At 49.2% G+C, this 13357-nt stretch overlaps 1 protein-coding gene across 1 annotated transcript in view; it reads right to left on the bottom strand.

Moving 5' to 3' along the window:
- The window catches only part of LOC140408296 (tetraspanin-5), a 102860-nt gene extending 90031 nt beyond the window's left edge, over positions 1-12829 (bottom strand). The window contains exon 1 of the mRNA XM_072495288.1: positions 12821-12829. The gene's annotated coding sequence lies outside the window, so the exon portion shown is untranslated. The remainder of the gene's footprint in view (positions 1-12820) is intronic.
- Between the last annotated feature and the right edge of the window lie 528 nt (positions 12830-13357).

Genomic DNA, 13357 nt, shown 5'->3' with positions numbered 1-13357 from the left:
TACAGAGAGGTTTAGTTTGTCCTTCGTTTAACTGACCCTATGTGCATTTCGTTGCCCTCTGGATCGGTCTATGGTTCCTCCCCCACTGACCCTCGGGTGGCGTACTTAATCTTCTCCAGGTGGAGAAATTCCGAGAGGTCAGCGAGCCAGTCTGCAGCTTTGGGTGGTGCTGCCAATCGCCAGCAGAGCAGGATTCTCCAGCGTGCGATTAGGGAAGCGAAAGCAAGGGCGTTGGCCTCCTTCCCCAAGTGTAGCTCTGGCTGCTCCAATACCCTGAAGCTTGCCACTATTGGGCAAGGCTTCACCCTCATCCCCATAACCTTGGACATTGCCTCGGAGAGAAGGCTGTCCAGAACCCAGCAAGCTTGGGGCAAGCCCAAAACATGTGGGTGTGGTTGGCCGGGCCCCTCTGGCACCGGTCACATTTGTCCTCCATCTCCGGGAAGAACCTGCTCATTCAGGTTCTGGCCAAGTGCGCTCTGTGCACCACTTTGAGCTGCATTAGGCTTAGCCTTGCGCAGGAGGAGGTGGAGCTAGCCCTGCTCGGTGCTTCGCTCCAGAGTCCCCATCCTACCTCTGTCCCCAGTTCGTCCTCCCATTTTTGTCTGTTTCTGTCCAGTGGAGTCCGGGCTCTGTCCAGTAGCTGTCTGTATATTTTCTCACACATGCTTGTGCCTATCAGGTCCTCTCGTAGTGTGCTTTCTGGGGCCCCAGGGTACCTCACTGTCTCTTTGCGGAGGAAGTGTTTTATTTGGAGGTGTCTCATTTCCTGTCCTTTTGCTAGCCTCCACTTCCTCGTCAGTTTGTCCAGTGTCGCCAGTCTGTGCCCTACGTAGAAGTCCCCGACTGTTAATGCACCCCCATCCCACCTCCATCTTTTGAAGGTGGTATCCAGCATGGCTGGGGGGAATCTGTGAGTGCCGCATATGGGAGACACGGGGGACATTTTGGTTATCCCGAAGTGTTGTCTCAACTGGGTCCACGTTCTCAGCATGGCCGCTACCACTGGGCTCGTTGTGTATCTTGTTGAGGAGGATGGGAGTGCTGCTGTAGCCAGGTCCTGGCGGGTCGTTCCTTTATGAAATGAAAAATGAAATGAAAATCGCTTAGTCACAAGTAGGCTTCAAATGAAGTTACTGTGAAAAGCCCCTAGTCGCCACATTCCGGCGCCTGTTCGGGGAGGCTTTACAGGATGCCTCCTCCATTTGTACCTAATCTGTGTCGGGTTCTTGTACCCATCCCCTCACTCTTTCTGCCGTTGCTGTCCAGTGTTAGTATTGTAGGTTTGGTAAGGCCAAACCCCCTTTGATTTTCCTTCTTTGCAGTGTCTGTTTGGGAATTCTCGGGTTCCCCCACACAAACGCCATGATTGGACTGTCTACGTTTTGGAAAAAGGCTTTGGGGTGAAGATCGGAATGGATCTAAACAGGAAAAGGAACCTTGGCAGTACGTTCATCTTGATCGTCTGCACTCTTCCCGCCAGGGAGAGTGGGAGTGAGCCCCACCTTTGAAGGTCTCTTCTTACTTCCTCCACCAGGCTGGTCAGGTTCCACTTGTGGATCTGTGTCCAGTCTCTGGCTATCTGGATCTCCAGGTAACGGAATCTGTTCTGGGCTGTTTTGAACGGGAGTCCCTCCAGCACTCTCCCTCCCCCTTTTGGGTTCACTGGGAATGCTTCGCTTTTGCCCAGGTTACGTTTGTAGCCCGAGAAGGTTCCAAACTCTTTCAGTATTTGTAGTATTGCCTTCAGTCCCTCCCGTGGCTTATAGACATAGAGGAGCAGGTCATCTGCATAGAGTGCGACTCTGTGCTCTCTGTCTCCTCTCCGGATTCCCTTCCAGCATTTCGCGTCCTGCAGGGCTATCGCCAGGGGTTCGATCGCTAGCGCGAACAAGACTGGGGCAGGGGGCAGCCCTGCCTTGTTCCTCTCTGCAGCTGGAAGTATTCAGAGCTGGTGGTGTTAGTTCGGACGCGCGCTTTGGGAGCGTTGTACAGGAGCCTCACCCAGGCGGTGAGCCCCACTCCCAGCCCAAACCTCGAAGAGGTATTTCCATTCAACTCTGTCGAAGGTCTTTTCTGCATCCAGGGAGACGATCACCTCTGGTGTTCTCTCCCCGGAGGGGGTCATTATTACGTTCAGCAGCCGCCTGATGTTCGCTGTGAGCTGCCTACCCTTGACAAAGCCGGTTTGGTCCTCTGCGACCACCTTTGGTACGCAGCCCTCCAGCCTTTTGGCCAGGGCCTTTGCGAGTAGTTTCGCATCCACGTTCAGCAGTGAAATGGGTCTGTATGATCCACATTCCGTCAGATCTTTATCTTTTTGGATTAGGAGGATGACATGATATCCACATTAACATATCATGGTGCAATCACACAACATCGCAGCCAATCACCAGAGAGAGCACACGCACTATAAAACAGGGAACACCACAGTTCCCGCTCATTCCACCAGGAGATAGCTCAGAGCACAGAGCTCACAACGCGCCACTCAGACATAGACCATGTGCGGAGTGCCTCACTAAGATAGTGCAAGGGCTGGGTCCACAGGTTAGCTGGCGAACCACAGCCAGAAGTTAATTGTTTTATTATTCTGTACAATAATAACTGAGTTATACCATCTACAACCGTGTTGGTTCGTTTGTGTATTGGAACACACAACACGACAGAGGACATGGGACTTCCGGTGGCGACAGGGAGGAGAAGGTCACACACAAGGTGGCTCCCGCCATGGTCTTTGTTTGTTGGACTTTTTGAACCCCGTGTCCGGGGATTTTAGTCATCAAAACTGACCCATCTTATGGGATCAGGAATGTGTCAGCAAAAATATGTTGACATGTATGAAGATGGCTGGTGGTTAGAAGATTACACGGGGGTAAAATCCTTCAACGGAGCCAGTAAGCACACGAAGCCCAGCAGGAGGGAAGGTGGCGGACCAGGCCTTGGGTGTGGCCACCCAAATCACCATGGAAACGCTGACTGGGGTGATGACGCAGGACTTTGAAAAACAGTTTGCGGAGCATTTTGAGGAGCAGGTAATGATGGAAACCCTTAAGCGGTCAACTGAGGAGGCACTTGACCCAATTCGGGATGAGGCGGAAAAAAACTTTGCAGGCGGTGCAGGAGCATGGGGAGGCACTGAGGGTGCGGAGGGGGACTTGTGGGGGGCAGGTGGCGCAGTGGTTAGCACTGCAGCCTGCGGCGCTGAGGACCCGGGTTCGAATCCCGGCCCTGGGTCACTGTCCGAGTGGAGTTTGCACATTCTCCCCGTGTCTGTGTGGGTTTCACCCCCACAAAGATTAGAGAAGATGGGGCTGTCTCTCTGGAAAGCTATTTTCAGGTATATGGTGTTATGGGGGGAGGGATCTGACTGGGACTAAGGGCTTTTCTGTGTCTCATCCTGAGGGTGGGATTGGTGGCTGTCTTGAGCGGGTCCTGGGCCCGGGATGGCCAGAGGTGGCGGCCTCGGCCTTTTGCCTTTAGGAATTGGTCACAGTCAGTAGGTCGGGGGGGGGGGGGGGTTATGGTTTGGGTTTGTTCCCCCCCCCCCACAAGGGTAGGGGTTTGTAAGTGGCATTCTGTTTGTATGAATGTTTATTCTGTGTTTTATCAAATGAAAACTTCAATAAGAATATTTTCAAAAACTAAGAGGACCTGTTGCATGAGAGCTTAGAAGATGGAGGGGTGATCTAATTGATACGTTTGACATCATTGAAGAATTTGATAGGGTAGAAAGGTGGGTTGTTCAGGGGTGATGTCAGGAAGCACTTCTTCACACAAAGGGTACTGTAAATCTGGAACCCCTCCCCCAAAATACTGAAGGTCGGCCTTGCCATTTTAATTCTCCACCTGGCTCTCATGCCATGGAGTTATATAGTTTTACAACATGGAAAGAGGCTCTTTGGCCCATGGCTGCCGTGACGACCATCAAGCACCTATCTATTCTAATCCTATTTCCCAGCTCTTGGTCCAGAGTTTTGTTTCCAATGGCATTTCAAGTGCTCATCTAAGTACTTTTTAAAAGCGGTGAGGGTTCCTGCCTCTATCACCCTTTCAGGCAGCGAGTTCCAGATTCCCACCCCCCTCGGGGTGAAAAGGTTTTCTCTCACATCTCCTCGAAACCTTCTGTCCATTACCTTAAATCTATGCTCCCTGGTTATTGACCCCTCACTAAGGGGCAAGGTACCTCCTTATCCACCCTATCTATGCCCCTCATAATTATATACACCTCAGTCAGGTCACCGCCTCAGCCTTCTCTGCTCCAGGGAAAACAACTCCAGCCGATCCAGTTTTGCTCGATAATGGAACACTCCAGCCCAGGCAACATCCTGGTGAATCTCCTCGGCACCCTGGCCAATGCAATCACTTCCTTCCTCCTATAATGTGGTGACCAGAACTCTGCACAACACTCCAGCTGGGGCCTAACCAGCGTTTTACGCAGCCCCAGCATAGCCTCCCTGTTCTTATATTCAATGCCTCGGTTAATAAAAGGTAAGAATCCTCGGCCTTCTTATCTACCTGTCCGGTTGTCTTCAGAGATCTGTGCCCCTCTGAACTTCCTCGGGTCCGACCATTCAGTGTGTATTCCCTTGCCTTGTTAGTGATCCCAAAATTCATTACCTCGTACTTTTTAACCCAGAGGGTGGTGAGGGTCTGGAACGCGCTGCCTGGGAGGGTGGTAGAGGCAGGATGCCTCACATCCTTTAAAAAGTACCTGGGTGAGCACTTGGGCACGTCACAACATTCAAGGCTATGGACCAAGTGCTGGCAAGTGAGATTAGGTGGGCAGGTCAGGGCCTTCCATTCGTCGGTGCAGGCTTGATGGGCTGAAGGGCCTCTTCTGCACTGTACTGTTCTGTGATTCCTTATCATACCTCCTACATTCACATCCAGATCATTAATATACACTACAAACCGCAAAGAGCCCAGCACCGATCCCTGCGGAACACCCCTGGACTCAGGCTTCCAGTCACAAAACAACCTTCAACCATCACCCTTTGCCTCCTACCACTAAGCCAGCTTTGAATCAAGTTTGCCAAATTTCCCTGCATCCCATGGGCTCTTACCTTCATCAGCCTCCCATGTGGGACCTTGTCAAAAGCCTTACTGAAGTCCATGTAGATTACATCAACTGCAATACCTGCATCTACACACCTAGTCACCTCCTCAAAAAATTCAATCAAATTTGTAAGACATGATCTCCCTTTGACAAAACAATGCTACCTATCCTTCATTAATCCTTGCCTCTTCAAGTGGAAATGAGTTCTGTCCCTCAGTTCTTTCCAGTAGTTTCCCTACCACTGAAGTTAGACTCACTGGCTTGTAAAATCCTGGTTAATCAGGTGTGTACTGGTATCGTCTTTGGACTAGTAATCCAGAAGCCCAGGCTAATAATGCTTTGGGTTCAAATCCCATCACATTGATGGTGGAATTTAAATTCAATTAATAAAATCTGGAATTGAAAGTCTCACTAATGGTGATCGTGAAATGACCATCGACTATCCCTTAGGGAAGGGAATCTGCCCGCCCTTACCCGGTCTGGCCTACATGTGACTCCAGACCCACAGCAATGTGGTATCTTTAAATTTAGAGTGCCCAATTCATTTCTTTTCCAATTAAGGGGCAATTTACCTACCCTGCACACGTTTGGGTTGTGGGGGCGAAACCCACGCAAACACGGCGAGAATGTGCAAACTCCACACGGACAGTGACCCAGAGCCGGGACCGAACCTGGGCGCCCAACGATGGGGTAACTTAACTGCATCTCTGAAATGGCCGAGCAAGCGACTCAGTTCCATGTCAATTAGGGATGGGGAACAACCCGCCAGCGACTCCCACAACCCATGAAAGAATTTGAAAAGATTTATGTTGCCTGTTTTTACCCACACCCCTTACAAATGTCATCACAAGAAAATGCACGAGATGCTGGAAATAATGGATCAGAAACAAAAAAACTATAGAACTGGAACACATTTCACCACCTTCATGAAGGGTTATTGGACGAATCGTTATCTGTTGGGGGTTGTGACAGGCTGAACACACGCGAGGCGATATTTATTTTGGTGCAAATCCTGTGGTTTGCTAGCAAAATAAAATATTTTGTGAAGTGCACCTCTATTCAATTACATTTACAATAAAATGCCTCGTTAATCTGCACCCATCCTGAACTGTGCTCACTGATCTACACCCGCTCCAGGTCTGGAAATGGCATGATTTTAAAGTGCTCATCCTTGTTTTCACATCCCTCCACATGGTCTCATCCCCTCCGCATCTTTGTAACCTCCTCCAGCCCTCCGAGATCTTGGCGCTTCTCCAATTCCCGCCTTCCGCGTATCCCTAATTTGAGGTCGCTCCACCATTAATGGCTGTGCCTTCAGCTACCCTCAGTCCTGGAGTTACATTCCCTCATCTCCTCCCCGTAACCCTGCACATTCTTCCTTTCCAGATAGCAGTCATAGCTCATAGAATTTACAGTGCAGAAGGAGGCCATTCAGCCCATCGGGTCTGCACCGGCCCTTGGAAAGAGCACCCTTCAGCCCACACCTCCACCACAGCCCCATAACCCCACCTAACCTTTTTGGGCATAAAGGGCAATTTAGCATGGCCAATCCACCTCTAATCCTTCTTCAGAGCCTCAATTGAACGTGCCTCCGCCACCCTCTCAGGCAGTGCATTCCATACCTTACCCACTCGCTGTGTGAAAAAGGTTTCTGCTCGCATTCCTCTTACCAATGACTTAAAACCTGTACCCTCTCCTTTTGTGGTCCTTTTACAAGGGCAAGCAGTTTCTTTCTATCTACTCTATACAGTCCCCTCATGATTTTGAACACTGTAATTGAAAATATGGAAAGATGTGTCATTTGAAACATGGAAGTCTGGCAATATCTGGCCTGAGAGAAACATGAGAGGTTACAGGGCAAGATCCCACAAAGGGTTAACAGCAGCTGCCAGGGAAGGATTGTAAAACGCAGATAGCCTTGGTCAAGCAGGCTTAGCAAACAAGACAAACAGGATTTTGAATGAAGCCAAAAACAATGGCTCACACCTTCATTGAAAGTAACTATCTTAGTAAGGATCTGGAAAAGAATGGATGAGGTTCAGTTGAATTTGCTGATAATTCTAGGTGTGAAATTTTGCTCATACCAAGTTAATTAAAGAAAACTGTCAGTCTACGAGAAACATAATTCAAAGCCAAAATCAAAGTCAAAATTATGAGCTGAGGACACAATTGGAAAATAAAACTATAGAAATGACAGGAACCAAACCAAAATTTACACCTCTTGAAGTCAAAGCATTTTGAACATCACAAAGGAAACAATGTAATCAGGTCAATGAGATGAAGTCATGTCAAAATGAGTACTTAGTTGGATTAGAATGTTTAGATCAAAGATACTTTTTACAATCAAAGAAAATCAGGAGTTACTTTACCATAAAGTCATAAAAACTAGATAACTGTTGGAAAAATATATAAACCCGAAGGCAGAACCAGAACTCAGAGAGAGAGAGAGAGAGAGAGAGAGAGAGAGAGAGAGAGAGAGAGAGAGAGAGAGAGGAGAAGTAGAGTCAGATTACAGTCAGCTCGGCCATGGGAAAGGGACAGGGCAAAGCAGCCGAGCTAAAATAGCTAATACATCTAAGGAAGACTAGAATTTAAAGAGTAGGCAGAGTCAGCTCAGAGACAGCCAGCAGAGCCAGCTCTCACAGCTCGGTACATGGGAAAGACAGGACACAGCTACTGAGCTAACCAGCAAATACATCTAAAGAAGACCAGACTTTAAAGAAGATTGATTGTCAAGTTGGGCCTGAAGGTCCCTTCAACCAACCAGAAGGACCCAGAAGCAAGATCTTTTTCCCATCCTGTAAAGACAGGAATTGCAGCTTTTAAAAGAAAAAAAATAAATAAAATAACTTAATTTAACCTGAAATAGTGGTTATTCCAAAGTCTACTTTACTTACTTAGCAATGCGGGACCCAGGGTCGATGCTACTAAGTGGTAAGTAGATGAAATCTTTGGTGAAGGTATGGGTTATACCGGGGGATAACTTGAAAACATAGTTTGACCTGAATAGCACCCACTGAAGCCTGTATCGGAGTCGGGGAGTGAGAATCCCTGATCACCATTTAGAATGTCGGCCCTTTTTGGTATAGGGGGCCTTCTAGGAATAGTGGTGAGTTTTCAAAAATAACACCCCCATCAAATCATGGAATCATAGAATCCACACAGTGCAGAAGGAGGCCATTCGGCCCATTGAGTCTGCACCGACCCTTCGAATGAGCAGCACCCCACCCTATCCCCATAACCTAACCCCCACATCCCTGGACACTAAGGGGCAATTGATCATGGCCAATCCGCCTAACCTGCACATTTTGGGACTGAGGGAGGAAACCGGAGCACCCGGAGGAAACCCACGCAGGCATGGGGAGAATGTACAAACTCCACACAGTTACCCATCTCCTCAGAGCCTTCACCTCTCCAATCCATTTCATAACTCCAGCTCCTCATCCCTATAAACATTCCCGAGAATCTTTTCTGCACTTGCTCCAATGCCTTCATGTCCTCCCTACAATGTGCTGCTCAGAACTGGATGCAATATTCCAGTTGGGCTGATCTAGCGTTTTATGCAGGTTCATTGCTTTTTGCGCTTTGTAGGAGGGGCCTAGAATACAAGAGAAAGGAGGTTATGTTGAACTTGTATAGGTCGCTAGTTCAGCCTCAGATGGAGCATTGGGTGTAGTACTTCAGCCAGGATTGTAATGAATGGCGGACCAGGCTCGATGAGCCGAATGGCCTTCTCCTGCTCCTATTTTGCATGTTTCTCTATTTCAGAGAGAATGCAGAAAAGATTCGCGAGAATGTTTCCAGGGAGGAGGAACTCCAGTTAAGTAGATGGATTGGAGAAGTTGGCACTGTTTTCCTTGGAGAGGGTCGAAGAGAGATTTGATGGAAATGTCCCAAAATCATGAGGGGGTCTGTACAGAGTGGGGAGAAACTGATTCCATTGGCAGAAGGGATCAAGAACCAGATGACACTGATTTATAGCGAGACGATACAATGGCAGAAAGGGGATTTTTTGTTTTTGTTTACACAGGCGAGTGATTAGGATCTCGAATGCACTGCCTGAGAGTGTGGCAGAAGCAGATTCAATCAAGGCTTTCAAAGGTAAATCAGATAATTATCAAGAGGTAAACACTACAGGTTATAGGGAAACTGCAGGGGAGTGACCCACGGTAAATTGTACTTAAAGGGCGCTAGTAGATCCACAATGGGCTGAATGGCCTTATTCTGTTCGGTATCCCCATTCTATAATTCTACATAGCCCCTTAAGCAATGTCCTCTCCAAAATATTTGTTGTGCACGGTCTATTCATTTATGCACACAGTACCTTTAAATATTCTTTACACGGCCAGGCACATCTAAAAGGGGATGATGTGCAAGACAGCTTCCAGTTTGCTGTACAGCTCAGAGGGAACATTACTCTCCAGCCTTCTCCAACATCAATATCATGGCTGATCAACTCTACCTTCCTCACCCTATCCCCAAATCATTTGTTTCTCACAGCATGCAAAAAAAAAAAAAAAATTGATCTTCGTTCTAGAATGGCTTCAACCACTGCGTATTCACAGGCCTCAGGAATAGTGAACTACAAACGCTAGTGGACGATTGGAGTTGTTGAAATGAAGGAAGCTGTAAGATCTGATTATCAGGACTCTTCTGTCCGCCCTTCACCCCTGCCCCCAACCAACTTCAACAGGTGCTGTGAATGGACTAAAAACAAATTTGAACAATAACAACATGCTCAGTCTTTTAGCCCGAGCATCTGCTCCCATGTGAATCACAGCATTAATACTGGGTTACCCGACTGGTTAGTCAAGGTCCCAACATAGCCGCAAGCATGAAAATCATGAAATAGAAACAGAAAATGTTGGAAAAACTCAGCAGGTCTGGCAGCATCTGAGGAGAGGGAGAGACAGGGTTAACGTTTCAAATCCAGTTATGACTCCTCAGAACTCTGAATTATATTGTACATTTATTGGCAATTACATTGTTAAACAGGTAATTGGTGTTTGTACACCAATAAGTGGGGATAGCTGAGACACTGGAATGTAGGGAGTAGTGTTTTTTTTAAATAAATGTTTTATTAAAGCTTTTCCAACCAACATTTTTACATAAAGATAGAAGTACAAATAATATTAAAAATAAAAATAAGAATTATTAAACAGAACAACAACCAGATGACACTGATTTATAGCGCGACGAAACAATGGTAGAAAGGGGATTTTTTGTTTGTCTATATATTGTCTTCATATAAAACTTACATTATATCAACAGTCCCCCCCGCCCCCCAGGATGCTGCTGCTGCCGACAATTACTGCTCCCCTAGAAAGTCAAGGAACGGTTGCCACCGCTGGGAGAACCCCATCAAGGACCCTCTCAAGGCGAACTTTATTCGCTCCAGGCTGAGGAACCCCGCCATATCGCTAACCCAGATTTTCCACACTCGGGGGTTTCGAGTCCCTCCACATTAACAAGATCCGTCTCCGGGCTACCAGGGAGGCAAAGGCCAGAACCTCGGCCTCTTTCGCTTCCTGCACTCCCGGATCCTCCGACCTTCCTGCACTCCCGGATCCTCCGACACCCCAAATATCGCTACTGTTGGACTCGCCTTCACCCGAGTGACTAAAATCCTAGACATCACCCTCGCAAACCCCTGCCAGAATTCTTTACGCGCCGGGCATGCCCAAAACATATGGGCATGGTTCGCCGGACTCCCTGCACATCTCGGGCACCTGTCCTCCACCTCAAAAAACGTACTCATTCTTGCCGCCGTTATATGCGCCCGATGCACCTCCTTAAACTGGATTAAGCTGAGCCTGGCACATGATGATGAGGCGTTCACCCTGCCCAGGGCATCGGCCCACAGGCCCTCATCCAGCTCCTCCTCCCACTTGCCCTTCAACTCCTCCACTGAGGCTTCCTCCACCTCCTGCAGCTCCTGATATATGTCCGACACCTTTCCCTCCCCTACCCAGATACCAGACACCATCCTGTCCTGGATCATAAGCGAGAGTAGCAGCGGAAACGTCCCCACCTGTTTTCTAAGAAAGTTCCGAACCTGGAGGTACTTGAACCCATTCCCCGGGGGCAGGCCAAACTTCTCCTCCAGCGCCTGCATGCTAGGGAAAGTGCTACGCTCCAAGAATGCCCTTTTAACTTGCGGGGTTTTATTCGCCCACACAAATCCCGTAACAATCCTATTCACCCGCTTAAAAAAGGACTTGGGGATGAAAATGGGGAGGCACTGAAATACAAAGAGGAACCTGGGGAGAACCGTCATCTTCACAGTCTGCACCCATCCCGCCAAGGAAAGCGGGAGCATATCCCACCTTTTAAACTCTCCCTCCAACTGCTCCACCAGCCGGGTTAAGTTGAGCCTGTGCGGGGCATCCCAGTTCCTGGCCACTTGTATCCCCAAGTACCGAAAGCTCCTCTCCACTACCTTTAGCGGGAGCTCCCTCAGTCTCTCCTCCTGGCCCCTAGCTGGACCACGAACAGCTCACTCTTCCCCACGTTCAATTTATACCCAGAGAAGCTCCCAAAGTCCCTCAGGATCCGCATGACCTCCCCCATCCCCTCTAGCAGGTCCGAAATGTACAACAACAGGTCATCCGCGTAGAGGGAGACCCGGTGTTCCTCCCCCCCGCGCACCAGCCCCCTCCAATCCCTTGAAGTCCTGAGCGCAACGGCTTAATTGCCAGGGCAAACAGCAACGGGGACAGGGGACACACCTGCCTTGTCCCCCAATGCAGCCTGACAAACTGACCTTAGCCGGTTCGTGGACACACTCGCTACAGGGGCCTGATACAGCAACTTGACCCACCCAATGAATCCCTCACTGAATCCAAACCTGCCTAACGCCACCCACAAATACTCCCACTCCACCCTGTCAAAGGCCTTCTCCGAGTCCATTGCAGCCACCACTTCCGCATTCCCGGAAGCTGTCCGGACCCGGGGCCTTGCCCGACTGCATGCTTGCCGGCCCCCCGACTACCTCATCCAACTCAATCGGGGCCCCCAATCCCTCCACCCGCTCCACTTCCACCCTCGGGAACCTCAGCCGGTCCATAAACTGCCTCATCCCTCCCCCTCCCTAGGGGATTCCGACTCTTATAACTTCACGTAGAACTCCCTGAAGACTTCATTGACCGTCTCTGGGCTCAGCAATATGTTGCCCTCCTTATCTCGCACTCCCCCAATCGCTCTAGCCGCCTCCATCTTGCGCAGCTGGTGCGCCAGCATCCTACTCCCCTTCTCCCCATATTCGTAGACTCCCCGTGGTCAGCAAGTCGAACTCCGCCTGAAGTTTCCGGCGTTCGTTCAGCAGCCCCCGTTCTGGGCCCTCCGCGTATCTCCGGTCTACCCGCAGGATCTCCCCCACCAGCCTCTCCGCCCTCTCCTTCTCTCTGTGGGACCTGATGGAGATTAACTCTCCCCTAACGACCGCCTTCAGAGCCTCCCACACCACTGCCACCGTTACCTCCCCTGTGTCATTCGCTCCCACATAGGTAAGGAGTAGTGTTGACTGTGAACCAAGTCAATAAAATGCTCTCCAGCACAGAATGCATCCGTGTGTTTTCACTTCAGCAACTGGCGCAGATCCAGTTAGCAAACATGACAATAAAACTAATCCCCGTGACCACCTAACCTGCACATCCTTTTGATGTGATTTATTATTGTCACATGTATTGTATACAGTGAAAAGTATTGTTTCTTGCCTGCTGTACAAACAATGCAGACCGTACATAGGGAAGGAAGGAGAGACTGCAGAATATAATGTTACAGTTATAGCAAGGTGTCGAGAAAAGATCAACTTAATACGAGGTAGGTCCATTCAAAAGTCTGATGGCAGCAGGGAAGAAGCTGTTCTTGGGTCGGTTGGTACGTGACCTCAAACTTTGGTATCTTTTTACCGACGGAAGAAGGTGGAAGATGTCCGGGGTGAGTGGGGTCCTTCATTATGCTGGCTGCCTTTCTGAGGCAGCGGGAATTATAGACAGAGTCGATGGATGGGAGACTGGTTTGCGTGATGGACTGGGCTACATTCACAACCTTTTGTAGTTTCCTGCGGTCTTGGGCAGAGCAGGCTCCATACCAAGCTGTGATACAACCAGAAATAATGCTTTCTATGGCGCATCTGTAGAAGTTGGTGAGAGTCGTAGCTGACAAGCCAAATTTCATGACATCCTTTGGGACCGAGGGGGGAAACCGGAGCACCCGGAGGAAACCCACACAGACACGGGGAGAACGTGCAAACTCCGCAGAGTCAGTCACCCGAGGCCAGAATAGAACCCGGGTCCCTGG

The sequence above is a fragment of the Scyliorhinus torazame genome, chromosome 3, assembly GCF_047496885.1.
Source record: "Scyliorhinus torazame isolate Kashiwa2021f chromosome 3, sScyTor2.1, whole genome shotgun sequence".
Taxonomy (NCBI): Eukaryota; Metazoa; Chordata; class Chondrichthyes; order Carcharhiniformes; family Scyliorhinidae; genus Scyliorhinus; species Scyliorhinus torazame.
The sequence above is the reverse complement of the archived record's forward strand: the minus strand, read 5'-3'. Positions and strand labels throughout refer to the sequence as shown.